This window comes from Meriones unguiculatus, chromosome 15, assembly GCF_030254825.1.
Source record: "Meriones unguiculatus strain TT.TT164.6M chromosome 15, Bangor_MerUng_6.1, whole genome shotgun sequence".
Lineage (NCBI taxonomy): Eukaryota > Metazoa > Chordata > Mammalia > Rodentia > Muridae > Meriones > Meriones unguiculatus.
The window spans coordinates 45,699,635-45,726,363 of NC_083362.1; the positions used below are offsets into that span (position 1 = coordinate 45,699,635).

The window sequence follows — 26,729 nt, forward strand, 5'->3', positions numbered from 1 at the left end:
AATTCACATTCTCAGAGTGAGTGTGCTCTGCAGCAAACACAGCGCTGTCTAATTGTTCTACAGCTGGCTTTTACAAAATAAGCACACAAGCTAATAAAAATATAGACTTTCCTTTGGCTTTTTTAAAATTAAAAATGATAATTAAAAGAGAGTCCTTGAAGCACTTTAGTCCATTGCTTGTCTCGCTTCCATGGCATGTAGCTAGGAAGATGACTGGAAGCATGCATCATAAGGGGCGCTCATCTTCAAGGCTTAGCTTTCTCCAAAAAAAAAAAAAATCAGAATAAACCCACAAGTCCATGTATGAAAGAACACAGATAATCTCCTTTGAGGGTCCCACAGGACAATGCAGGTGCCCCTGCTGTTCTTCACAGAGCAATGTGGGTCTTGCCTCAAATGAACATGGCTGCCCTGTGTGAGATATCTCCCGTCCTCCTTCAGGACTTTCATTAAAAAGGATCAGTCTGAGAAATTCCCATGTGGAATCTTTTGGAGATGCAGAGGTTGGGATAGCTGTCCCGTCATTAATCACACAATCACACTCTGTCTTCAGCCCTGGAACAGTCTTCTGTGAGAACGTAATTGAAGTCTCCTTCATGTTTTCCTAAGGCATCACTGAACGCTCTTTCTATATATTTCTTACATCCATCAGTCACCATGAGCTTAATCTCTACCATGGTGACCAGCTTTGGTTTCAGTTTGACTAGTTTACATAATGGGCACCATCACCACCTCCCCAAATCAGTACATCTTTGGCAGAGTAGTTTTCTATGTCACTGCCCATGATGACTTGGATATGCTCAGAGTCACTCTCTGCAGACTTAACCTCCCCTTCTCTAAGAATGGAAATAATGCTGGAACAGCAGGAAAGGCCCATTAAGAGAAAACTCCTGTTGAGCTCTAGAAAGAGGAATATGAGAACAAGAAGCTGTGGGGGGAGGGATGGGAAAAATGGGTGGGGAAATCCACCCAGGGAGAGAGGAGGAAGGCAACATAGAGGTAGGGAAGATGGATAAATGATGTTAGGGATGCTTGAAAAAGACATATGGGATCATAATGTTTTTGTTTACTTACAATTCTGTGCATGTGTGTACACGTACATAGATCGTTTAAATGAGGTTCTACCATGTGAAACAACAATGCTCCCCACCAATGTGACAGACTATTTAACAGCAACAACAAAACCCAGCACCGTGCATGAGACACCTCCTTTCAAGTTGTTGGTCAGGGGAGTCCACGGGACTCCTACACCAAGTTAAGCTAGTGCCATTGTTCTTGGTTGCCTCTTAGAACTGTCTCTGTTACTGAAGACATCCTGTACTTTGGACAGATGACTTGGAAGGATTGAAATGGAACTGACCTGGAAGTCTCCTTCTTGAGGACTAGCTCCCATTGTATCCAAAGGTGCTATGTAAGATGTCAAGAAAGAAAAAAAAGCAGTAGTACCCAAGCAATGCCTAAAACCCACATCAATGACCAGCACAGCAAGGTATCTCCAAAGGTATAATAGTGACACCTATACCCTGGAGGCAACCACATCCATCTAATTAGACTTAAGCCCACTCAATATGAAGGAATTCATGCCTGACAGTATAAACCTAACCCACTACCCACTTAAACTAGCTCACTACTCATTGTAAAACTAGCCCATTACGAGTGAGGCCACAGTAATGAGAACCTCCTAGTGCCACTTCCCTAAACCAGTATAATTTCTACCTACTATTCTAAATACTTATTTTACCCACACATGAGTTTTCATCTGCATCAAAAAAAAAAGCTTATTTATGAACCACATGGAGTCTGCTACAGAGATCATACAACTGGCCAAAATGAAGATGACCTATCAGGTGCCATGAGGTGTCCAAGCCCTTTGATACATCTACCACACAACAACATCTAAGGCTCGGGGACAGTATGGAAGAGGGGACTGACAACTGTAAAAGCCAAAGGGTCAGGATGTCTGTTGTGAGATGGTATCTTCTCTATATAGCTGCTGATGAAATCTGAACACTATGGCCTTCTAACCAGACTGTGAAAGGAGGCTGGAGAAATGGCTCAGTCATTAAGAGCAGTAGCTGAGCTTCTAGAGGACCCAGGTTTGATTCCCACCACCCACATGGCAGCTCACAGCTGTCTGTACCTCCAGTTCCAGGGTATGCGATGCCCTCTTCTGACCTCAACATGTACTGTTCACATATGACACACAGACATAAATGGAGGCAAAACAACCATACGCAGAAAAATTTAAAAAACAATAAATCCAGACTAAAAAAAATAGCATGCAAATGTAGATGGGGGAAATCTCCCAAGACTCCATTCCTAGGTGAAAAGCTACAGGCAATTAATAGCTACTAAGACAGGGATAATTGTTATTCTCCAGGAACAAGCACCCTGATGGGTTATCCAATCATAAATGATCAGCCCTAATCACATATACATGAGCAACGCTGAACTCAGGAAGTCATGTTATAGATATTTATGTATATATAATAAATATTTATAAATATATAAACAATAATTACACACCTATATATGTATATAGCAATAATTTGAAAATAAAAGGCCATGAATTTGAGAAGGGCTTTGAAGAAAGAATAGAAAGAGTTGGAGAGAAGAGATGGGGGAGAAATAATGTAAATACAGTATTCATGTATACATTTTTCAAAATATTAAAAAAAAAGACATAGAAAACTAAACTCCTTATGGCCAAAAGTCTCTAGCCTTCGAGTTGAGTCAGGGCTATCACCTGGTCAAGTGACCACCCCAGGAAGGTGGTCCTAGTCATGCTAAAGAGACAGGCAGAATTCCTGTCATGAAACATTGGACTTTCCTGCTCCAGCATCCCCATCCAACGGAGTCCCTACCAGCTACAGGGGCGCTGGAATGGATCTCTTTACCTCCTGAGGCCAGGGTTCGGAAGATCCAACTTACCCTTCTTCCCTTTTTTGTCTTACTTGCAGATGCTGCTGGAGCTCAGGTAAGCTCTTTGTACTTCTTGTCCTCATTCTTTCTCTGTAGCTCCCCTCTTCACCATGTGGCTGCCCTGTGGTGGACCTCTATTCCATTAGCTCAAGTCAAGTCCCATGACTTCTTCTCTTCTCTTCCCATTCTCCTTCTCTGGGATGCTGCTGAGGTGTACAGCTTGCCTGCCTGGACTGGAGCCCTGCCCCAGCTGCCTGGCTTGCACCGAAATTTAGTCTGCAAGTTTTGCTCTTCAGAGTCTCTTTTCGGGCTTCATGGAGGAGAGCTGACCTCTGACTGAGACGTTTAAGAACTCAGGTTTGTACTTGGCTCCCAGAAGCTCAAATCCTAAGTAAATGTCCTGACAAAAGACTCTCTCTGGCTCCTGAAGAGGTGGGGTGGAGTGGGTGTTGTTTTCTGGCAGCGGCTCCCCCATATGAAGTTGAAGAGTCAACCTCTGCTGTGTCCTGCTTATAGACAGTCCATAACTGTCTTTGATAACAGTTTTTTTTTAACCTCTCTATCAAGAACATCACCTACTTTATGGCTTGTCCCTAAAGCTGGAGGGATGTGAATCTGCATTTTCCATTGTTTTAACAGATCTCTTCCTCATAAATTTATAGTTGTATCAGCCACATATGGCCTTAATCTTGCTATTTGACCTTCTGGCCATGTACATTTAAGCCATTTTATACTTTGTTTTACCTGTGATACAGTTCCAACTCCTTGACCTGGATCTCTACCTCCTGAAATGGCCAATCTGGAAACCGAGATTTTTGTGAGATTACAGTCATATCTGCTCCAGTGTGGACCGTTCCTTCGCTTTACGGTATGATTTATGAATACCCTTTATTTATGGCCTCTGGTCATTTACAGGAGTTTGCCAAAATACTCGTTTCTTGATCCCTTCTGGGTTTTTTTGTTTTAGCTATGGAAGTTGCTCTGACTTTGATACCTGGGTTTTAATGTCTCTCTCCAGAGCAGTGCTGTTTAATGCTTTTGCAGACGCGTATCTCCGCCGCTCCCCTGAAATGGCTGACTTGAATTGGGTATTGAGGCCTGTGAGAGGCTCCATGCTGGGCAGCAAGTGATGATAAGGATTTCATTTACATTTTTGGGAGCCTTTTCTATTCACATGCTCTAGCTCCCGAATAAATAAGACAGAGACTTATGTGATATATTAAGAAGGTTTAGGCTTAATAATGGTGCAGATGTCCACTTACACTAACCCTCTATGCTGGTCTTGATGTTTCTCAGCCATGTGCCCCAACTTACTTGTCATATTGGTCTGCCTGGGCTGTTTCTGTCCCATCAGGTCAATTCTTAATCCTTTCTCTACCCCTTCTTTCTCCCCCACCCCTTCCTCTCTCCCCACTTAGTGGTTCCTACCTGACAGCCCAAGTCCAAGAACAGAAGCTCCACCTACCTCTCTTCTTGCAAACTTCAGGCTGCCCAACTTTTTTCTTAAACAGTCAGAGATAATTGGGGAGCAAAGTTTACACAGCACTGATCAACGTACACAATGAAGCACTCATCCAGACTGCAACCAGCTCTTGGGCACCAGAGTCCAGCATTTATATACACAGAGCACCAGACCAGTCCCCAGCACTGAGGGGTTTTCCTTTAACTTCTGATAAAATTGTCCTTGAGCTTTCATTAGAGTCCATTCTTAAATTATTTTATTAATAAAACTAAGAACCAGCTGGGCAGTGGTGGCACACACCTTTAATCCTAGCACTTGGGAGGCAGAGGCAGGCAGATCTCTGTGAGTTCAAGACCAGCCTGGTCTACAGACTGAGTTGCAGGTCAACCAGGGCTACATAGAGATATCCTGTCTCGAAAAATGATAGATAGACAGACAGATAGGTAGATAGATAGATAGATAGATAGATAGATAGATAGATAGATAGATAGATAGAAAACCTCAAGAGGGGTGTCGGGAGCCATGACTCCAGCAGCCTGCCTTGATATTTAAATCTCAGTGGAGAGATGGCTTTTAGGAAGCCTTTACTAAAGGCAGGGTAGAATTTGCAAGTCCATCTCCTTTTGTTTGTGACAGCAGGTAGGATAGCTTGTGAGGATCACACCTCTTCCTCAGGCTCCTTGTGCAAATTAACCATTGTTCTGAGATGTTTCTACTCTGGCTTAGAAACTACAATAAAAAGACAGGCCGACAGTTACTGCCGAAGAAGGCTGAAGATGATGCTCCAAGCATCCTGACTCAACTCTTGTGTAAACAGGACACAAATAAAGCAACTAGATACAATGTTGTGCAATGGGAGGAGCCAGAGGACAGGAAAGAGGGGAGGAGCTAGAGAAGAGGGTTGGAGGCAGAGACTGGAGACTTGCTGCTGGCACTGCTTGCTGCAGCAGCCTGCCTTTTGCTGTGGCTGTCGAGTCTGGACCTTTAAAAAGTTTCCTGTGTGCTGTGTGTTTATTTTATTAATATTAATCCTCACTCCCGACTCAAGAACCGTTTGACTCTGCTGGCTGGCTCCGGCAGAGGGGACTCAGCTTTCTCTTATTCTAGTATTTCCAAGCCACACTGAGGTAAATTTGAATGTCGCTAGGGGGAATCTTCATTGTAGAGCACTTCATCCATGTCTCACTCATGCAGGCCCTCATCATCAGTGAGCCACAAACTATGTGAGCCTTAAACTATTGTGGTATGCTCTGCACCTGCCCAGCACTGTACCGTTCTGACTCGGTTCATTCAAAGGGCTTCTGGCTTCCTGTTTGCCCTGTAGGTCCAACAGCACCAATCAAATACTTTCTCCCGTATACAAAGCTGGAATTTTGATTCGTAGAGGTTTGTGGTCCTGTCAGGTATGTGCTGGTGCTGCCGACCCCTGCCTCTTAAGCCAAGAGACTTAACATTAGTTTCCTCCAAGAACATAGTCCAGTGTGCTGTGCCACACTACTGCCATAGTCAAGTGAAGCCCTGTGGCTGGTCTGAGGGGATGGAGGGAGACTGGAGACCCTCAGGCTGCATCCGAGCAGCAATGCCAGCATTGGGCTGTGCCAGGAGTAGGGGTAGGTGGAAGGCAGAGACCAACCCTGGCCTGAGGGTGGGTGGGTACCCCATGACTTCATTTTCTAGATACTTGCTAGAATTGTCCTGTCCAGGCTTTTGTTCAGGACAATTCTTGCACTTATTTTCAAGAGTGAGATTATTTTATTTCAAACTGGTTTTGGTTTTGCAGTCAAGGTTATATCAATCCTTTAAAGATTAAAAGCATTTTTATTAGCACCGAGAACTCCATACAATGTATTTTGAACGCGTTCACCCCCTCAATCCCATCCCTTGAACACCCTCCCAGTCCTGCATCCTTCTCCACAGAACTTTAAGGTTGTTCTCGTGTTGTTTTGTTTTGTCTTTTTTCCATCGAGTTCAGTTTACATTGTTCAGCTGCTCTTGGGATTGGCGCCTGTCCTGTTGCGTGGTCAGCCAACCAGAGGTCACGTTATTCTATATTAAAAAAAAAACAAAACAAAACAAAAAAACAACTGATTTTTCCTCTTCCTGCAGCTCTATCAAATTCAAACAGCTCCTCAGCTGGCGATGAGATCGTGTCCTTCTTTGGTAGGATTTTGCCTGGCAGGAGCTTGCACAACTATTATGTGTGCTATCACAACTGCTATGCTGTGTCTGGAAAGCACTGCTTTCTTGAGGTTGGCCACCAGCCTTGGCTCTTAAGGCTCTCTGCCCTCTGTTGCACAAAGATCCCCAGGCCTTGGAGTGGAATGGGTGTTTTGCCTGCATGTATGTATGTGTACCACATGTGTGCCTGGTGCCCATGCAGGCCAAAAGAGGGCATTGGATTCCCTAGAACTGGAGTGACAAATGCTTGTGTATCACCGTGTGGGGGCTGGGAACAGAACCCAGGTCCTTCTCCAGAGCACCACTTGCTTCTAACTGCTGAGCCCATGCGAGGGTAGGTTACCTTCTCTTTCTGCTGTGGCAATTTACTGCAAACTTAGTGACATAAGGTGACACAAACTCATTATTTCGAAGTTCTGGAGGCCAGAAGTCCAAAGTAAGTTTTACTGGCTATGACTAAAACGTCATGAGGGACACGCTCAACTCCAGGGATATGTGTTTGCTTGGACATTTCTATCCTTTAGAGGTTGTGTTCATGCCTTGCTCAAGATCCTGTCCCCGCCAACAATTACAGTACTCTCCCGTCTTCCTTTTTCATTGATGAGGACACATGTCACAACCAGGGACCCACCGTACATAGCATCACCTGCTATCTCAGGTTCTCAAATGACACTGCCGTGTTTGCCAGCGCAAGTACCCTTGAGAAGCCACTGTTCTACCATCTCGACAAGGGAGCAAGCGCATCTCAAATTTTCTTCTCTGGGGAGATTTCACATGTGATCAAAATCATCTTTTTATTAAGTAACTGATGAAAATTGTCTGAAGCATTTTTTCAAGTAGATTTTTTTTTATTATTTAAAATGGGCCAAACTCTGAGTCTGTATGTCTGCTTCAGGACAACCACAGTAATATTATTAAGTTGTCTACTTTAAATTTAAAGTTATTTCCTTGCAGGTTAATATTAAGAATAGAATTATACTTGGTTGTTATTTTGCCCCTACTTATATCCCTCTATGGAAATGTGTTATTTGTCCGTATCCCATCCAAACATTCCCCTTTAAATATTTTTAAATACTCCTATTTAATTGTATCACCAACCAGAATTACAGTTGGGTACATTTTTGATTCAAAATTCCTTGCGTTATTTTTTATTTCATTTAGCAAAGTGCCTGTATGGTTCTAATATCAAAACTGTAACTTCAAAGTTGCCCCATCAAAGCCTTGTTTCCAGCCCTGCCCACCAACCGCCTTTTTCTTCCTCATTGTGTGAGTCATCACTTTCATCACTTTGAGGTTAATTATTCCAGCATGCTATTTTTCCTATGAGAAATTATGGGTATGTATGCATGTGTGGATATTAGTTCTTTGTTTTACTTATGCCAAAGACTACCTTATTAAACTCCCGGGTTATTACTGACATGGCAAGTGAAAAATGGTATCTCAAAGTACTTTTCATTTCTATTTCTATTTTTTTTTATGTTTTGAGGGAAATTAAGGGCTTTTTTGTATGTTTAAGGGACATATTTTTGTGAATTATCTATTTAAAATTTTACAAATGTAGGTTATTTATATTTTATACAGATCTTTTGGCAGATACCAATCACTTTTATGATACAAATTATTAATATTCCCCCAATATATCATTTCCTTTACTTTGATTTGCCATAGGTTTTCACTTGTTTTTCAATTTTTTTTTCTTGAAAGCTATTTTTACTTTGTATATCTGTATAATATAATTTTCATATATTTTTACATTTTTCAGTTTCATTTTCTCTATCCCCAATTTATTGAAACTTCTACCTATGGTTTTAAAAGTTATTACCTTATTACACCATTTTTCACAGAGTCCTGTCTTTTCTGTGCTGACAGCTGGTGATACCCTTACTGTAGCCTTTCTTTCTTCTCTGGCTGCTGTGATAAAACATCCCAGAAAAGCAACTGAGGGGAAGAAGCATCTGTTCAACTCACAGTCAGGTTACAGCCCATCACGCCAGAGATGTCATGGCTGCTGGAGCTTGAGGAAACTGGTCAATGAACTCCACAGCAAAGAGCAAGGAGAGCGGCAAAGTGGTCCTTAAGGGCAATGCCAGATCCAAGGGCAAAGGTAGAATGATAGATCTCACTGTCAGAGTCAGGAGGCTTGCATAGGCCAGGAATCCCTATTGCAGTTCTCAACTATGGGTCTCAACCTATGGGTCAAGATCCTTTTGGGGGCCGAATGACCCTTTCTCAGGGGTCACATATCAGTTATCCTACATGTTGGATATTTACAGTATGATTCATAACAGTGGCAAAATTATAGTTATCAAGTAGCAACAGAAATAATTTTAGGGTTGGGGCAGCACTGGGAAGGTTGGGAACCACTCCCCACAAGGAATCACTGATGCCTGCTTTACCATCTGAAGTCATCATGTTTGACGGTGTTCTTCAGGCAATGGCTATATTGGGGGTAAGCATGTGCAGTCTTCTCTTCTGGCTCTGGGATGACCCTTCCAATGGCCATGAAGACACATGGATCGCACTCTGTGCATCTCCATGCCCACCGGGAGTGGCCCTCCACCAGGATAGATGACATGAACTGTGTTCATGGTTGACTCTGCAATACTGAAACTTTCCTAGGCAACGTTGGCCAGGAACGTTGAGCAGCTGGTGATCTTCTGAGTTGTGCTTCTGCCGTCCATGTGCATCACAAACATGAGGACATCAGCAGAAGTAGCAGACATGGTCCGTTTGGTTCTCCACTCAAGTGGGCCCTGCCTTTCTCTATGGTAGTGAAGATGCTAGTGAACTCCCATGATGCTCTGCACCAACATGGAATTTGTTGCCTTGAAGACAGAGATAGCCTTGTTGTTGATGGCAAGGCTCCCATGTTCAGCCTCGGCTGTGCTATGTAACTTGATGTGGTTAATAGAGCTTGTGGTTTGAGGTTCATGAAGGGGCACTGGTGGCCTCAATACCTACTTTGCTGGGGTTAAATTCAGACTGTCTGTCACTCCAGTCTTTGCCATCATAACTCAAGGATGGCACCAGCACTGTAAAGGAAGTGATAGCTGTCAGTGAAGCAGGGAGGAGCAATAGCTATATTTTTGTCTGAATGTTATAATTTTCATATAATTTAGATATTTCTTCATATCTATGCTCATAGTTCTTTTCTTTTCTTTTCTTTTATTTCAGTTTTGCCCCTATAAAATTACATCTTGGCTTCATTGTACCTTTGATATGGTTATTCTTTGTATATATGTTATGAATTTATTTGTTGGTTTTTTATAACTTAGAACCTTAATAGCTTCTCTTACTGTTTATAATAATATTGTTTTGCTTGATTCTTTTGAGTTTAATAGAGAGATAATCATATTGTCAGCAAAGATAGTTTGACCCCAACCTCCCCAATTTGTGCTATTAATTACTTTATTTGTCTAATCACACTGTTTGTGCCTGTTTCTTAATTTTAGTCTTTTCATTTACTTATGAATTCAGAGTCAAATAATTTGCCCAGTGAATTTCCAAATGAGGTTAAATATTTGATTAAAAATACTCACCTTTATCTCAATTACACAAGACAGAGTAGGGCTAGCTGCTTTCATTAGCAGTATCAACACTTGTATGTCTGCATTTCTTCTTTAAGAAAACACTAACTGCAAAAGTGAAAAACTATTTTCACAATGGCACAACCAACACTAAAGAGATGAAAAGGGCCATGGTAGTTCAAACGGTAATATCAGACCTCAGATAATGCCCTCCTGAGGGGTCTCTCATGTGACCTTGTATGCAAATGTTGCCTCTCAGGTGGGAAAGCAATGCAAAGTTATTAGAAATAACTAATAGCTAACTGTGAGTCGTACCAGATTAGAATTTTCAAAGGTTGAGAACAAACCGTATTTTTTACAGCGAAGAATTTTCCGGAACATATTCTTCAGCAATTCTGTTATCTAACTATAAATAATAAGAATTTTCTTTTACAAAGTTCTGTGAGAGACTTCTATTTATTTCTTTTTTTTATTTTATTTTTCTTATTAGTTACATTTTGTTAACTCTGTGTCCCAGCTGTATCCTGCTCCCTCATTCCCTCCCCAACCCCACACTCCCTCCCTCAGCTTCTCCCTGCCCCTTTCCAAGTCCACTGATAGGGGAGAACCTCCTCCCCTTTCATTTGACCCTGTTTTATCAGGTATCTTCAGGACTGACTGCAAAGTCCTCCTCTGTGGCCTAACAGGACTGCTCCTCCTCTGGGGGGGGGGGAGAGGTCAAAGAGCCAGCCATTGAGTTCCTGTCAGAAATAGTCCTTGTTCCCCTTACTTTGGGAAACTACTTGGTTACTGAGCTACCACGGGCCACATCCGAGCAGAAGTTCTAGGTTATATCCATAGATGGTCCTTGGTTGAGTATTTATTTCTTTTTAATTAATGTTTTAATTGATATGCAAAATAAAAGGTCCTTTCAAGTATTTTTCTATATGTATGTCATTGTACTTTGCTCATACCTTCCTCCTTCTATTAACATTTTAAAGAAAGTTTTCAAATTTTCATAAGGTTTGCTTTACAGTACATGTGACTATACATTGTGAAACTTGTGGGGACTATGGCACCCAGAGTGAATCCAAATGGAACCATGGACTTGTGGTGACAAGGATATGTCAACTAAGTTCACCGATCATACAAGTGGGCCACCACTTTGTGGGGTGTTGATAGTGAGGGAAGTTGTAGCAGTGGGTATAGGACATACGCAGGACCTCTGGACCTTCTGCTCAGTATTTCTGTGAACTAAAAATTGCTTAAAAACTAAGGTCTAATAAGTTACTACATAGATGTGCAGCAGCACAGATGAATAATCTACCATTTTCACTTATTAAGACTAGTTTATTGTTGTTTGATGCTTACATTTTTTGAGCATTTATATTGCAGCTGAGGTCCAATAACCATCACTTTTTCAACTTCTAAAAAAGAAAAACCACGGAAGTAAAATAATGGCGCTGAAAGAATGCACATCTTAGAAAGTCTTTTGATACTTACCATCGCCACAAATCTGGACATAGTAAATGTTCGCTTTTGTGGGGAGGCAGGACATGAAGAGTCAAAGCAGATGGCTCTCCCTGGTGAAAGCCGGTCACTGAGAGAAAACTGGAAAAGCACAAATGCCTGGTGTTTCCCTGTCTGCATCCTACTTTAATAGCTGAGGGCGTTCTTCAAGGGAGGTTCTGAAATGTTTGTGTTACACCCCATCTCTCAACGAGACCCATCCCTGTGGGACTTGGGAGTCTATGATAGTATATTGAAGAGCACAAGTATAACTCAGCTTTTCACAGCAGTAATTGAACCTGTGAATCTACTATTTTGAGGAAGAGGGTCAAATCAGCAGGCTCTCGATTATCTGTGAGCCAGCGTGGAGGAACGAGAGGGGCCGAGCTGAGTTTAGCCAGGTCCCTTGGCTTTGGCTGCCCCCCTCAGTCACTCAGGGACACGCACCATGCCTTCTAATCAACTCTCGGGGATAACATGAATACGTGTTCAACACTTAGCAAGCTGTCGAGTAACGCTCATTAAACGTGTCATCATGTCCATGTCTGTAACCAGAATGACCCACCATGATAGATTAACTCAGTCAGATGTGATATTATTTTCCACAGTGAACTGTTGTGGCTCCCTAAATGTTAAGATAACTCCTGGGAATGCACAAATGACGGTAGCAGCCTTGGCAGGCCCTTTCCAATCCCTGCTTCCACGCCACTTGTCAGTCTCTGTGAGGCCATCTTCTCTAGCCTCTTCCTGTAATGACTTCTACTCCGGTGTCTTCGGTCAGTCAGTGTTGCCAAAGCCCTCACCTGCCCTTGACGGCCTCAGCCCCATGTCCTCAGTAAGTTGTTTTCTCTAGAAGACTCTGTGAGCTGAGCCCGGGGAAGCTCCTGGGAGCCCCATCTAGAGACCTTTCCCACGCTTATCTACCCATGAACAGTGGCCGGGTTGATCTCACTGCCATTTTGTGACAAAGGAGTGGGCTCAGTAGGGAGACATCTTGACTACTGATTCACAGTGAGCTCTAGTTCCCATTCTGCCACACTAGTGGGGCTCTTGGCCTGATTGCTTCACTCTCTGTGGCTTAGTTTCTGAATATGCAAAAGGGGCAGATTGAACTAAATAATTCTCCTGCCACTGAACAAGAGACTTATCAGGTGTCAGCCCTGTGCCATCTGTTTTATTCATGATGAGAAAAAAAAAAATAATGACACACTGAATTTAGTTTCAAACTTTGGGCTTTCTGGAGTTACAGATAGCAAGCACAAAGCACCTTAGGCCCCAGAGTGACCCACCAAAGCCTCGGTCATCTTTGAACACCTGACCCAGCTTTCTTTGCTTTGACATGTGTAGTGTGATAGGGCGATGGAAGCAAGAGACAGCTCAGCTTTTCCAGCTACACAGTACGGCCTAATTCAATCCTCATGACAAATCTGCAAGGTTGGTATTATTCTATCTTACCTCTGGGGAAGAATTACAAAACGGGACATAAGGCCAGCTCATTAGTAAATGTAATCTGACTTCAGAGCCTCTCATTGAACTCTGCACCTCACACTGAGAGCTGTGAGTGTGATCTTTTAGCTCCTGTCTATCACTGTATCAAAACAGACCTTGGAAGAATCCTGGGCTCCATCCCAGGGCTGTCTTAATAGGAGAATACATTTAGATGTCCTCACAACTGGACAAACAAAAGGTTGCATATATAACCTCTGTGTAGATTTGGCGTAATGACCAGCAGATTAAGTCTGTGTCAACATTGTCATCATAGCCACTCTTGCCTCATAACCAAGACACTTCACCTTCTTTACCAGCATGCTTTATCTATTCGTGATCGATAGGAAACACTGAGTAGTTTTGCTTTAAAATGTCTATGAAACTGCCTCTTCCCTCCAGGTTTCATTTCTCCACCTCTCAGTCCCCCTCCTAAATCTGTTTCCTTTTTTTTTTTTCAGTTGACCAATGAGGACAACTCAAGCACACCAGATGAGACAGTAAGAAGCTCTGTGAATAATGAAAAGAGATCAGTAGACACAAGCATGAAACTCACACAGCCACTGATTTTTCTCACAGTGTCTAAGGGCAAGGCGGGGGGGGGTATTCCTGAGACTGCTGGCCATTCTCAGCATGGTGCCACACCAATCCTGCAGGACAGGAGGGTCTGTTGTCAGCACTGACTAGCCTCCATTCCCGGACAGAAGTCAGCATGACTCTTTTCTGCTGCATAGCATTTATGCCAGACCTGAGGCTGGACAGGTCCAGGGCACTGTGAGGAAAGACCCAAAGAACTTCATTATCCTTCAAATTCTGGATGTGAACACCCAGGCTCTCCTTCTGTTTTAACTTGCAACTTTGCAAGAATTCTTATTGCGGGTTTCTAATCCCAGGCCCCTTGTGAGAGTGACCTTGAGAGAACCTCTGTTTCTTATTATCAGAAGAGCCTGGCTGGGCTGATTAGTGATAAACCACCCTGAGCCCCTCTGGCCTCACAATGTTAGAAACAGGTTACAGCTCTTTTGGATAGATCTGCGAACAGCTGCAGGGCAAGCATACACTCTCAGCTGACTGCCCAGCGCAAAGGAAAGTTGTTGAATTAAGTTATTGAAGGGAGGCAGGCAGAGGAAGACATTAAAAACACCCTGGAGGAGTGTTCCTGTGGGGTAGGGCCACTGCAGGCTTCCAGCAAACACCAGCGGTCCACACTGCAGACTCATCTGAGGAGAAGACGGGATGATGGGAGGTTCCAAGGTCATAAGACAGAGTTCTGTAGGAGCCTTTGCACACATACAAACAGACCAATTTCCAGATACATCCCCAAGCCATGGGGTTTCAGGGCAGCAAGCATATGGCAGACACGCAGCCAGTGTCTGTGCTCTAGGTGTAATGGCCAATGGCTGCCAACCAGGCTCTTGCCCACTGAGCCGATGAACAGCTGCAGAACCCTCCTCTACACAGCTACTCCAAATAGGAAGACTGGCACTGGAGGTGGAACTGAGTTGCCAGCAACCCCTCTCCTCACCGCAGAGGAGGAAACAGCCTCGGGGAAGCTTGCTGGATCTTCCACTCCGAGTAGTTATTTGGTAAGAGAGCTGTCAGTAGAGTTTGGGCCTTTTGACTCGTTAGCCACTACCTTTTCTAGTTAAAACCACTGACCCTTGAGATACCTATCCTTCAATAACACCTTCTGGGAAACCAATGTCCAGCCTGTACGGTTCAGATGTCGTGGGAAGGCTGCCTAGCATCTGCCCAGGTCCGAGGAAGCAGAGCACGCATTGTCTCCTTATACATAAATGGACTGAAAATAAGAGGCTGGTGAGATAGGAACTTCTGCACAACTCTTATCTCCCCTCTCCGCCCTGTCTGTGACACATCTATGGTTTCCCTAGAGGAGTGTAGCAATGATAACCAAATGGCGAAATAAGTGGCAAATGAAAGGCCAGGTGTGGTGGAATCGTCTGTAACCCCAGCATTTGGGAGGCTGAGACAGGAGAATCTAGTACAGTTTGAGGTCAACCTGTACTACATAGGAAAACTTGTATTTAAAAGAAAATAAAAAGAAGCGAAGGAAGGAAAAGAAAAGATCAATTGTACATGGTGGCATGGGCCTTTAGTCTCAGCACTTGGGAAGCAGAAATAGGCAGATCTTTGTGAAGTTGAGAGCTGGTCCAGGGAGTTTCAGACCAGACAGGGTGATGTAGTGAGACCTTATTTCAAAGGGTATTGTAGAATATTAATATTTATTATTTATCTTTTAGTTAAACAGTGGTTATTCCTAAACCAGCTGTATACCCAAATTACCACACAGAGACTAGGATTTACTTAGTTAACCTAGAGCACAATGCTGGGCAATAGTTACTCCATCCTAAACCTCCAAGCCCGCATAGTTTCCTACCATTCAGATTTCCCACATTATACTTGCTTTTAGTTGTATCTTAGGTCGGGCTCATCTCTCCTCATGGTTCCAAGTCCTCTCCAGCCAATCTCTGCTCTCCTTCTCCTCCTACTTGCTTTCTTCTCCTCCCCTCCAGACCAGAATGTCCCACCCTATTCTCTCCATTGCACAACATTGGCTGGCTGTTTTATTGACAACACAGAGAACAAATGGTGGCATGCTTACCTAAACTTGAGACAGGTGATGCTTAGAATGAACAGCACAATGCAGTATCTGGATTGAAACCAGATAGTGGGGAGAGAAATCAGCATCACAATGAACAAGGGTAAATTGTATACATTCCACAAGAACATTATATCAAAAAAAGGGAAAGAGAAAAATGACTAGAAGAGGTAAACAGTGCTCTGGGGGTTTTCTGACTCATTCCTATTGTCCCAAGCCTTTTGCTTTGTAACAAAAGCTTTCATGTATATTTTGCTCTATTTGATTGCTCATTTTCTTACAAGGCAAAAAAGTCTTAAATCTTTCGTCTGCTTTGAACTCCATAGATTCATTTTTTTTTACCATGCAAACACACTATATTACTGGAAGAAGGTAATTACTTGATGAAGTTAAGACGTTCTGCAACTCTATAATATAACGTCTTTAATTTCCAGATGCACACAAATTATATCTACCTCAAGAAAAATAGTAATTTCCTTTGTTTCTCTCACAAAACAGGTAATAGCAATCTTTCTCCTGCAATTATTTTAGATAAATTTTCCAATTTGTTATCTTAGACCTCTCAGAGCAATAATGATATATTATTTCAAGTTTCAAGTTTTACTTTTATCCCTGTATTGTTAATGATCTTTTAGACTGAAAATGATGCTTTCTTTAAAAAAAAAAAAAAAGCATTGACAGTCACTGTCATAGCTCTCCAGTTTCTTCATAATCTGAGAAAGAAAATCATTAATGATAATGAATGAATGGGCTTATTGAAAAGAATTACGCCATAGAGAACTTGCCTTCATCAATACTGAAACAAGGATTGTTTCATACAGACATAAGTAGACAAAATTAATGACACAGAACAGAAAAGCTTAAGGAATCGTGACTAGGAGTGGCTTACCAAGCTGTTGCAACATTTATTAGAATCTCATGTTCATTAAAAAAATCAAATATTATTGAGCACTTGTACTATAAACCCCACTGTTTGGGGGAGCACAAGTCACTGGACCTCTAAGAGCCCATAATCTTGCTTGGGAGATAGAATGTAAGAATCAATACGGAGGAATGAACGATGCCCTGAGGCCAGGCTTGCATTAACGAAGTAAGACTAGGCACCAGGTGAATCCTAAGGGAAGAAATTCTACGAGCGCCAAAAGGAAAGACAACATGAGATCTGGGCATAATTTCTGAGTTGGGAAGGTTTTTTAAGCGAGCACAAAAGACCCCTGAGCCAAAGCTGAATCTGATGAATCAGCATTCGCCATGAGCTCACCTGGTTCTCACCTGTATCTTTCTACACGTCATCAGCACTCACCTTGTCTGGCCTTACTTCTCTCTCTCTGTCTCCTCTTTCTAACGTCGCTAGCTTCCACGGGCTCAATTGCCATGCGGTTGAGACACTCTCAAACAGGAGTCTCCAGAAAATCAGCACCTCAACACCTGGACTGTGAGTACCTCTGCACTTCCTACAGTAACCCACCGACCTTTTTTCCAGGCTGGTTGACTAAATCTTTTCTGTCTGTGCAGGCCAGTTCAACAACAGCTCAGGGAGACGCCCTCTTGAGCCCTAGAAGCCCCTCCCAGAAGGTCTTGGAGCGTCTCTTCTTGTTCCACTTTCTGCTTGCCGAGAGACGCAGTTGTTGGCTGTGTATTTCCTCTTTCAGGTATTGACGCAACTGAGGACTAGCTCCACCACCAGCGGAGGAGAGGCCTGCCCCGTTGCTTCCACCCTTGGCTGCTGGCGGATATTTTCTTCGAAGTGAGCAAAACCAGTCTTCCATTCCAGAAACTCTAACTGAGGTCTAGAGAAGCAAATGAGTTTCTTTTGTTTCTCAGATTAAAAAATTCAATATTGGGCTGGAGAGATGGCTTAGAGGTTAAGAACACTAACTCTTCATCCTAAAGGTCCTGAGTTCAATTCCAAGCAACCACAAGGTGGCTCACAACCATCTATGATGAGATCTGGTGCCCTCTTCTGGTGCGCAGGCACACATGCAGGAGGGAATGCTGTATAAATAATATTTAAATAAATCTTTTAAAAAATTTTTGATATTTAGAGTCAAGTATTTTAAAATGTATGTATTAAGAAGCGTCATGTATGTCCAATATACAAACCCTACTTACAACTCAAAAAATAAAAGACAGCCCAGTTGAAGGGAGGAATTTAAATAGGTATTTCTATACAGAAATTAAATATTGTGCATTCATATGAAAAAATACTCTATGTTATTTGGAAAAATAGAGATAAAAAATACAATGAGGGGCTGGAGAGATGGCTCATCAGCTAAGTACCAGTGGGCTGCTCTTCCAGAGCACCTTCATGGTGGCTCACAACCATCTGTGACTCCAGGCCTAGGAGTTCCAGTGTCCTCTTCTGGCCTCCTCTGGCACTCCATGCACATGGTACACAGACATGCATGTAGGCAAAACACCCATACATACAAAATAAAAATAAACAAATCTCCAAAACAGATTAAAAAAAAATACAAGCACTATATCATTCTCTAAGATGGCTCTAATGAAAACTACAGTGTATCTCAAGGTAAAAATATTACCCATGGAAAAATTAGTGTCCTGTATGCTGCTGGTGGGAATATAAAGTGATGCAGTTGCTACGGACAGCAATTGGTTCCTTGGAAAGTGATACACGGAAACACCATTTGACCCAGCAATCCCATCCTTGCTATATATTCAAGAGAACTGAAAGAAAGTCTTCCTCGTTTCCCCTGTCCTTCAAGAGCGGCCTCCAGTCATAAGGTTTGCTGCGTCTCAACATTTGATTTTCACACTTATATTCAATTGGCTCTTCTTAATTTTAACTTACATTTAAATTTGTTATGTGTGTGTGCACGCACACACACCAGCTTGCAAGCCACCTCTAAGTTGTGGCATCAGAAGAGAATGTGTGAGAATCTGTTTCCTTCTACCACTGTGTGAGACTCAGGGACTCAGCATGGGTTCTCAAGCCTGGGCCCTCACTGACCCTCAAGTAGCTCTTTGAAAAAAGAAAGATTTCTTTTATTTTTAGCTATGTGTATACTTGTGTGGTTTGTTACTGCACCACGTTACTGCGGGTGCCTGAAGAGTCCAGAAGAGGGCATTGAATACCCTGGAGCAGGAGTACAAGGACACGAGCTGCCATGGAGATCACCGTTAGGAACCCAGCTCATGCCTCTCTAAGAGCAGGAAGTGCTCTTACGTGCCAAGCCGTCTCTCCAGCATCAGCAGCTTCTCTTCCTCCTTCTCAGATTCCTTCTCCCCACCCCTCTGTAAAATTCACTTTCTAAAACTCAGCAGTTTAAATGGACTTCTGTGACTGTGTCCAAAGGTCCCCCAGGTCCCTCTTTTGTCCTTTGAGGGCAATGCACACAGAAGAACCCATCTCCACTCTGTGTCCATAGAACCCAGGCAGTGTAGCATCCCTTGTTTAACTGGCACATGGAATGTGCGTGTCAAAAAGAAGGATGGAAAAACAGACTGGAAACCAACACAAGCAAAAAAACCTTTTGACCTAAGTAAAAACAGACCTAATGGAAGAAATTCATCCATTTCTCATAATAATTTAAACCAGGTTGCCTAGTAACCATCATCTTTAAAATGGCTCTTTATATAAAAAAAATAGTGTTTTTATAAGAAGCTGTGGATTTCAAGACAGGTTTTATAACCTCATGCAGACCCATATGTCTTTTTCCAGGCAAAAGTCCAACTGGCTTTCAGAGGAGCATGCACGATGAAAGGCAATCTCAGAGAGGGGCGGGGGTCCGACTGATGCAGGGGAAGGACTTTTGGAAGGGTATTATCTGAAGGGCGTCTTAAAATGAAAGGAAGGTCCTGACCTTTTTTGCTACACTCTGCATTCACTTTTCTGGAAAGAGAACCACTGGGGGCGTTGACGGAGCTGCTATGCAGCCACTACCCACGGTGGTAAGGAGCCTATGGCAAGGAATCCAGAGAAGGGAGATGGGAACCCAGTTACTCAGAGTTAACGTAAGAACTCTGCACCCACTAGCAGAATGTGACCTAGGAGGTGCAGTTGTTTCAAATTTTTTTCCTGAATGTAACTGGGCTATCCATTCATCATTATAGAGGGTAATTACATTAGTATTACTCACTAGTCTTATTGATACGTTTGTATTATACTTAACAGCTTTCACTAACCATCTCCAAGAACAGAAGTACACCGAATTAAAGAATGAAGCATTATGGTAATGTTTGTTTCCTTAAAGTATTATTCATATCCATTTTTGGTACCCTGTGGGCAGAAAGAATAGCTCATTATAGTTGTTTCTAGGTTGTGGCTTCCTTCTCTACATGCTGCAGGACAGAGGGTGGAGAGTGGAAGAAAGCAACCCCTCTCAGGCCGTCTAAATCGGGGAACTCAAAAAGTCAAGTAGGCAACACTCAATTGAAGTAATTAGCAGAATAGTCCACCTAATGTCACAGTGCCAGCAGGGTACCAAAGCCGCGCCGTGATGATCACACAGTTTAAATGTGTTCATGACATCATGCTCTACTGCTGCTAAAGAGCCCCTGGTGTTTTCCAGGCATGCTTTCCCCTAAGAGTCTGGTTCAGTCATTTACCCTGGGGTTAAGAAGAAGGCTGGACAATATATCATTGGGAAAAAATACAAATCTCTGTAAGAGCTTCAAGCAAAACATGGCAGGAGCTCAGGAGTGTCTGTGTTTATCAGTTAACAACTAATTATTTTTTCTTTCTGTATGACTTCTTCCTAATGGTGTGACAAGGATGGACATGTCCCAGAAGCAGACAGACATTATTCTGACATACACTGGACAGACATCCCTGGTCCCTGTGTTCAGCTGAAGTGCCTGCATTTCTCCTCCTCGGTCATCATGACTGGTTTGCACACACATGTGAACAATGAGATCAAGATATTCACACAGGCCAAGCTCATAGGCCATCATAGGCAGAGAAGCTCTGGACCACACTGGACTTCACTTGGAAGCAAGTCTCCAGAGATATACAGGAATCTTTGTTGGCCCAATGGTTCAGGAAACACTTCCAAAGCCTCTCACAGCCTGGCTCCCTGCTCTCAGCCCAGACGCTCAGAACAAACCCCAGCTGTTCAGAAATGGAACCACGCACTTGGGGATTCAGAGTCAAAATATATGGCTTCTGTTCACATATAGCTTATTTAGCACACCAAACTTGTAAAAGTGTCTATTATATCTTACTACACAATGAGGCACCCATACTCTTTCAGATGAAAGGCTGTTTTCTATAGGCATGGTAGCACATACCTGCAATCCCAGAATTTGGGAAGTTGAGACAAGAGGATTGTGAGTTCAGGGCCAACCTTGAACTACACGGCAAGCCACTGTTTCTAAAATCAGAAGGAAGGGTTATAGGCTTAGATTTTTCACCAAACCTACTTTATTTAGGGGCCTTCCCTACCCCTACCCTGACCTTAGATAGTAGATTAGGGCTGACGGGTCTTTAGGGAAATTACCAAACTCAGTCATCAGGATACTAACAGTTCAGTCCAAAGGCCAACACGAATCAGCATGACAAGTCAGTGAAAGTCGTAAAGACTCAGTTAGATTGCTCAAAGAAGCTCTCTGGAATGTTTCTTTCTGTGAAGCCAAACATCAAAGCACGAAGATCAGCGCAGCGATGCCAATCCAAAAAAGTGATGCCTCACTCTGCGTGGGCCTCTACATATGTCCTCTCCTCAGAGTCTACCCGCCATGCTCTCGGCTGGTCAAAGTTATGCCCCTTGAACGAGAGAGCTTATAGGAAAACATCACGTGCCTTCCCACAAGCCAGCCTCCAGCCAAATATCAAGACTCAACTGAGTCTTCAAAGAAACCAGAAACTTCCGCTTCATAGGGCTGAAGATGTAACTCGGTGGCAGAGGCCTGATTAGCATACACAGAAGTCTGGGTCTCACCTCCAGCACTGCAAGCCCAACCATGACAACAGGTTTGTTTCTTTGCTTGTTCGTTTGTTCTTAAAGATATTTTCCCCTTGTGGTAGTTTGAATGAAAATGGCCCCCGTTGGCTCACAGGAAGTGACACTATTAGGATGAGTGGACTTTTTGAGTAGGTGTGGCCTTGTTGGGGGAAGGTGGGCCCAAAGTCTCTCTTCTTGTTGCCAAATGGATCCAGATGTAGAACTCTTAGCTACCTTGCCAGCCCCATATTCACCTGTGTGCCACTGTGCTCCCAGCATGATGATAATGGACTAAACCCCTGAACTCCCTAAGACATCCCTGCCAATAAACCGTATAAGAAGATGGAAGAGACACGGATGGATGGCAATCCCAGGTCCATCTGGCAGTGGGATTGTGGGCATATCTACCTTCCCGGATTTCTAGCTATAAAGGTCACGTGATCTTTAAGTCACCTTAGCTCAAAATTCAGTTATGAAGAGAGGGGTAAGGTCTCTCGTATGGGCCGTCTGGTGATACAGAACATCCCCAGCGAGGCTGAACCTTAGCTCAACAGTGTCTAGGCAGCATGTTTTCGTATCAGCTGAAACTTGAGTTGATCTCCCTTTAGAATCATGTGAGCCCATGGTGGATGGCTTGGACTGCTGCAGCGAGCAGCTTTTACAGTCACCACTGCGGACCAGGTTCTGCGCGGAGGTAGGTGACGTGTGAGTTACGGCCACAGACAGGGCCAGCTTAGGTGGAGACACCGATGAGGGCAACAGTGGGAACAAGCTGTGATGTGTGTCCAGCAGTAAGGGCTCTGGCCAGTGCAGAAAGGGCTTAGAGGGCAGGAACACACGGTCTGGAAGAGGACCCGAAAGAACCTGCCTGCGACAGAGGGGCAAGGACAGGGCAACGAGGTGTTCCCAGGCCCGGGGGCAAAAGGAGGCTCACGGCGTGGGAATCATGAGTGGACTGAAGCTTTCTTCTCTGTCTCTTTGTTATATCTGACTATAATTTCTTTTGTTTTTCTTTTTTACTGAGAAATACAACATTGATTGCGAAAATGAGTACCATATATGGTATAATTCTAAAGAAACTCACCTGTTAAACAGTCTAACCAGAAGCAGTGCTGCTACAGTCTTTTCCTGATCACAGACTCTCCTCCCGAGATGGAGGAGAGGAATCTTGACCTTCTTAGTAGGTGATTTTAACAGTATATTTACTACTTACATCATGCATCTCCAAAGAGGGAATTTAGTTTCCCTACCGTTTTAACTGTGTGTGTGTGTGTGTGTGTGTGTGCATTTGTTGTATTCTCCCCTCAGTACTGTTTCTGATCAATTATATTTGCTGCACATATTTGTAATTGGTTTCTTTTATTGCTATTCTGTATTAGTGTATCAGAATTTATACATCTATTTTATTAGTAAAAGATACTTGAGTTCTCCCAGGTCTGAATATAAATAGTCCACATTTTCTGGATGAAGGAACAGAGAGAGAAAAGAGATTAGCCTGGTAGCTGGTAGATGCTTTGTAGTGCTCTAACAAAGTACCCAGGGCAGGGTGTCTTAGGAGGAAGAAGAGGTTCTAAAGCTATGAGAGCATGCTGTCTGCATCTGCCAGGCTCTTGTGACGATGCCACAATGGCAGGAACACACGTGAGCGCTTGTCTCAGGACCCGACTCATCCTCACATGGTCTAACCCAATCCTGTACGACAGTATTAATTCATCTTGAGGATTAATATCCTTCCCTGACCCAATTATCGCCCAGTGGTTTCCATTTCTTAAAGGTTTTTAACACCTAACCACTGCCACACGAGGAACCAAACTTCTGGCACGTGGATTTCCGAGGGACAGAGTGTGTTCATATCATTAAAAATATGATATGGGGCTAGAGAGAAAGAGAGAGCTCATTGGCCAACAGATGTTTGGGAAATTGGTGGCATCCTTGGGATGTATCGCTCATTCTTTCAGTCCTGAGTTAGGAACATTAAGTAGGGCATCTCTGGGCAACAAGACTGATGTCGAAGGAGGAGCAGACCCCTCCTTCCCATCGCTCATGCTGCCAGGCTCCTCATTGCTGCACTCCTGTGTACCCAACCCTGCCCTATGGGTGTCAGGCTCTATGGCAACTTTCTTTCCTCTTGGTTCTCTGAAAAAAAAAAGGTGTTAAAGCTCTCCACGTGATGCTTTGAACAGCCTGCAGATGTGGAATTGTTTAGAATTGTTTATAATTCTTAGAAAACAGACCCCAGGGAGTCGCCCAGGGTCACACAGCTCGGGTGAGCATGTGGCCCTTGATTCTGTATCTGCGTTAATAAGCCCACCTAGATGCTTCATCATCATCAGAGTGTGAGGTCCACATCCCGCACCAAGTGTGAGCGGCTCTGTACATCTGATGGACGCACTGACAGCCCAGCCATCTTTGAGGAATTTTTACGTTAATCCCATGTTAAAGTACTACAAGGGAAAAAAATACCCTCCAATTCCAATACCTTCATTTTGTTCTAAGAAAAATCTAAGCTTCTCAGTGACTTGTCGTCCCCCAGTCTCGTGACACCCCCCCATTCCTCTCTGTGCTATGAACTTTGATGCTTTCTTCATTTCACAAAGCACCTAAGAAACAAAGAATCCTATGACTCACAAAGGTTTTAGCCCTTCATTGTTCTATCTCAGAGGAAAGGGAGAAAGGCAGAATTTCCCCTGTGTTTCAAAGATCCAATTTTTGGTGTGAAAGAGTAAATGGCTCAGAGCTGACCCCTTTGAAGCATGTGGTGAAGAAAGAAAAAGAAACAGACAAGCGAAAATCAATACTCCTTTGCTATTGTCTATCAATTTGGGAAACCAATCCTGAGCATACATTTCTCTCCCTGCTTCAGTTGCTTGTAAATATCACATCCCAATATGAAGATTCGTGATACATTTTTGTGTATTTTTACATCATTTAGGAATGTTTTTTAATAAATATATATATTGCTGTGCTTGATTTTTAAGAAAAATGCAATGCTAAAATTGTAACTGGCAGAGTAGATGAGCTGGTGGGCTACCACTTGTATTGCAAAACCATCCTTTGTCTTAGCAAGCATGCATTGGTGATAGTCTGTCTCTAGCTCTCATCCAAAGCTGTAAAACAGGATTCAGCACCCCCTGAACTTGAGGTATTATACAGCATTGTGAGACCCATCCCTTGCGTAGAGAGGGAAGTATTTGCACACTAATTTGAATGGGGAATTCAACAAGCGTTCATAGAAAGTACTTCAGAAATGATCCCATCACCCTCCTCTCCAAAATCTGAATCCTGCCTATGCTGTCACCAAGGACAAAGAAATAGGAATATGAAAAATACCCACAGTCATTTCCATGCATAAAAAATTACTTTAGAATCTTATGTTACAGTCAAAATCAACATCATGATGGATTTAAGTGTTTTAAACAATAAGTGAAAACAGTAACTTCTCTAAGTCGTGATACATGTTCCCATTTAAAACACAAGATCCATTTAAACTATCAGGCAGAGCTTTTGTTGCATTACTTTGTTTTGATTTAGACAATGAGAGCAACATCGCTAACATTTTCATTTCAAGCAAATATCCTATCTATTGAACAGAAAGCCTTTGTTTAATCTGGCATCTTCAGAACCATTTCCCAAAGCCCAGCCGCAGTCATAAGCATCTTCTAATCAGCCAGACTAGGAAAGGGAGGCAGCTCTGGCAAGAGTTTCCACTGCAAAGGACCATGGGTAATTTCTTTCCCCCTCTCTAAATTTCTTTTCTAGTTCATACAACTTAATTATCAGGACCTGCCTCATAAGATTGTTGTGAAAATTAAACTCAATGAGATACAGGGAAGCTTTCTGTACACTTTGCTCAGCAGAAAATAAAAGAGAGTTTGGGGGAATGGGGTAGGAATTAGGGAAAATTGGTCCTATTACTAACTCAGCTGCAACTAGTTACGAAGCTACAACTGACCTTCAATTCTTGCAGGCCTAGGTGTACTCGTGGCAAAATGGACGCTATTGGAGCCACAAATTGCCAGTCTCGCCCAAGCTCTTAGGTAGCCGGATAGACATTAGCAGTCTTGAAGGTCACTGGGGATGGACTTTTCCCTCATGTGCAGCTCTGTGCCTCACTTCCTTAATCCCTGCTAATTTTACAGGTGAACAACATTGACAGTAAAAGAAAGGGGAACATCCAACGGTTTTTCCTTAAGATTTAAAATATTGGAGCTGGAGTGGTGGCTCAGGAGTTATTCAGAGGACCCAGGTTTAGTTCCCAGAACCCAAGATCACAACTGTCTGTAACTCCAGTTCCAGAGGATCTGATGCCCTGTTTTGGCCCCTGTGCATTCATGCTGGCGAGTGGTATAGTACATATATAAACCCAGGTGCATGAACACACACACACTGTGTGTGTGAAAAAACAATTTTAAAACATCATCTGAAAGGACAGCTATAAACCAGACAAAAGGGAGGAAGGTGCAGGAGGGGGTGCTTTGTTGAACCCCAACAAAAGATGGCTGTTTCCTCCTGGTCAAGTCGACTGTCTTCATAAAGTCACTTTTATTCTCTTTTTTTGGCCCCTTTTTAATCTTCTCTGTTTTGTGCTTGTTGGTCAAAAGAATGTGATCTGAGTTCTATCTCTGGCTTTGTGTAGAGATAAGACTTTTTGAGCTGCCTAGAAAAATCACAAGATTACTGTCTATCAGGAGGCCTTCTGCAAAGGAATGAAGACATGCCTTTGTCTTCTTCCCTGAGTTAATCCAAATTAGCATGTCATTCACCCGGGCAGAGAAATCAGGAGCCTGTCTATTCCAGGAACTTGAAGAAATGATATGGTGTCTACTTAAAACTCAAGTCAGAACAATAGACCCTTCGGCCACCTTTCACTCTTACTCCTTGGAATTACTTATCTCTACCGTGTTCCTTCTGGCCACTGGCCACTCTGACTCCTGGAGAATGTCTCCACTTTGCCTTGCAATAAACTCCACCTATCTTCTACACTATTCTCTGTGTTTCTCATCTGAATTCTTTACCAGGAGACTGAAAGACCATAGTATCAGCCCTTCAGGTATCAGGCCTCTGAGCCTTCCCAGAGAAACAACCCATTCCTTGACTCTCAACCAACTGAGCATCCAGCAATGAGCTAAATTCTGGTACTGACT

General features: G+C 43.1%; 1 pseudogene; it reads right to left on the minus strand.

Moving 5' to 3' along the window:
• Positions 1-226: 226 nt before the first annotated feature.
• On the minus strand, positions 227-23,934 carry LOC110540634 (spermine synthase-like; annotated as a pseudogene).
• Positions 23,935-26,729: the final 2,795 nt, after the last annotated feature.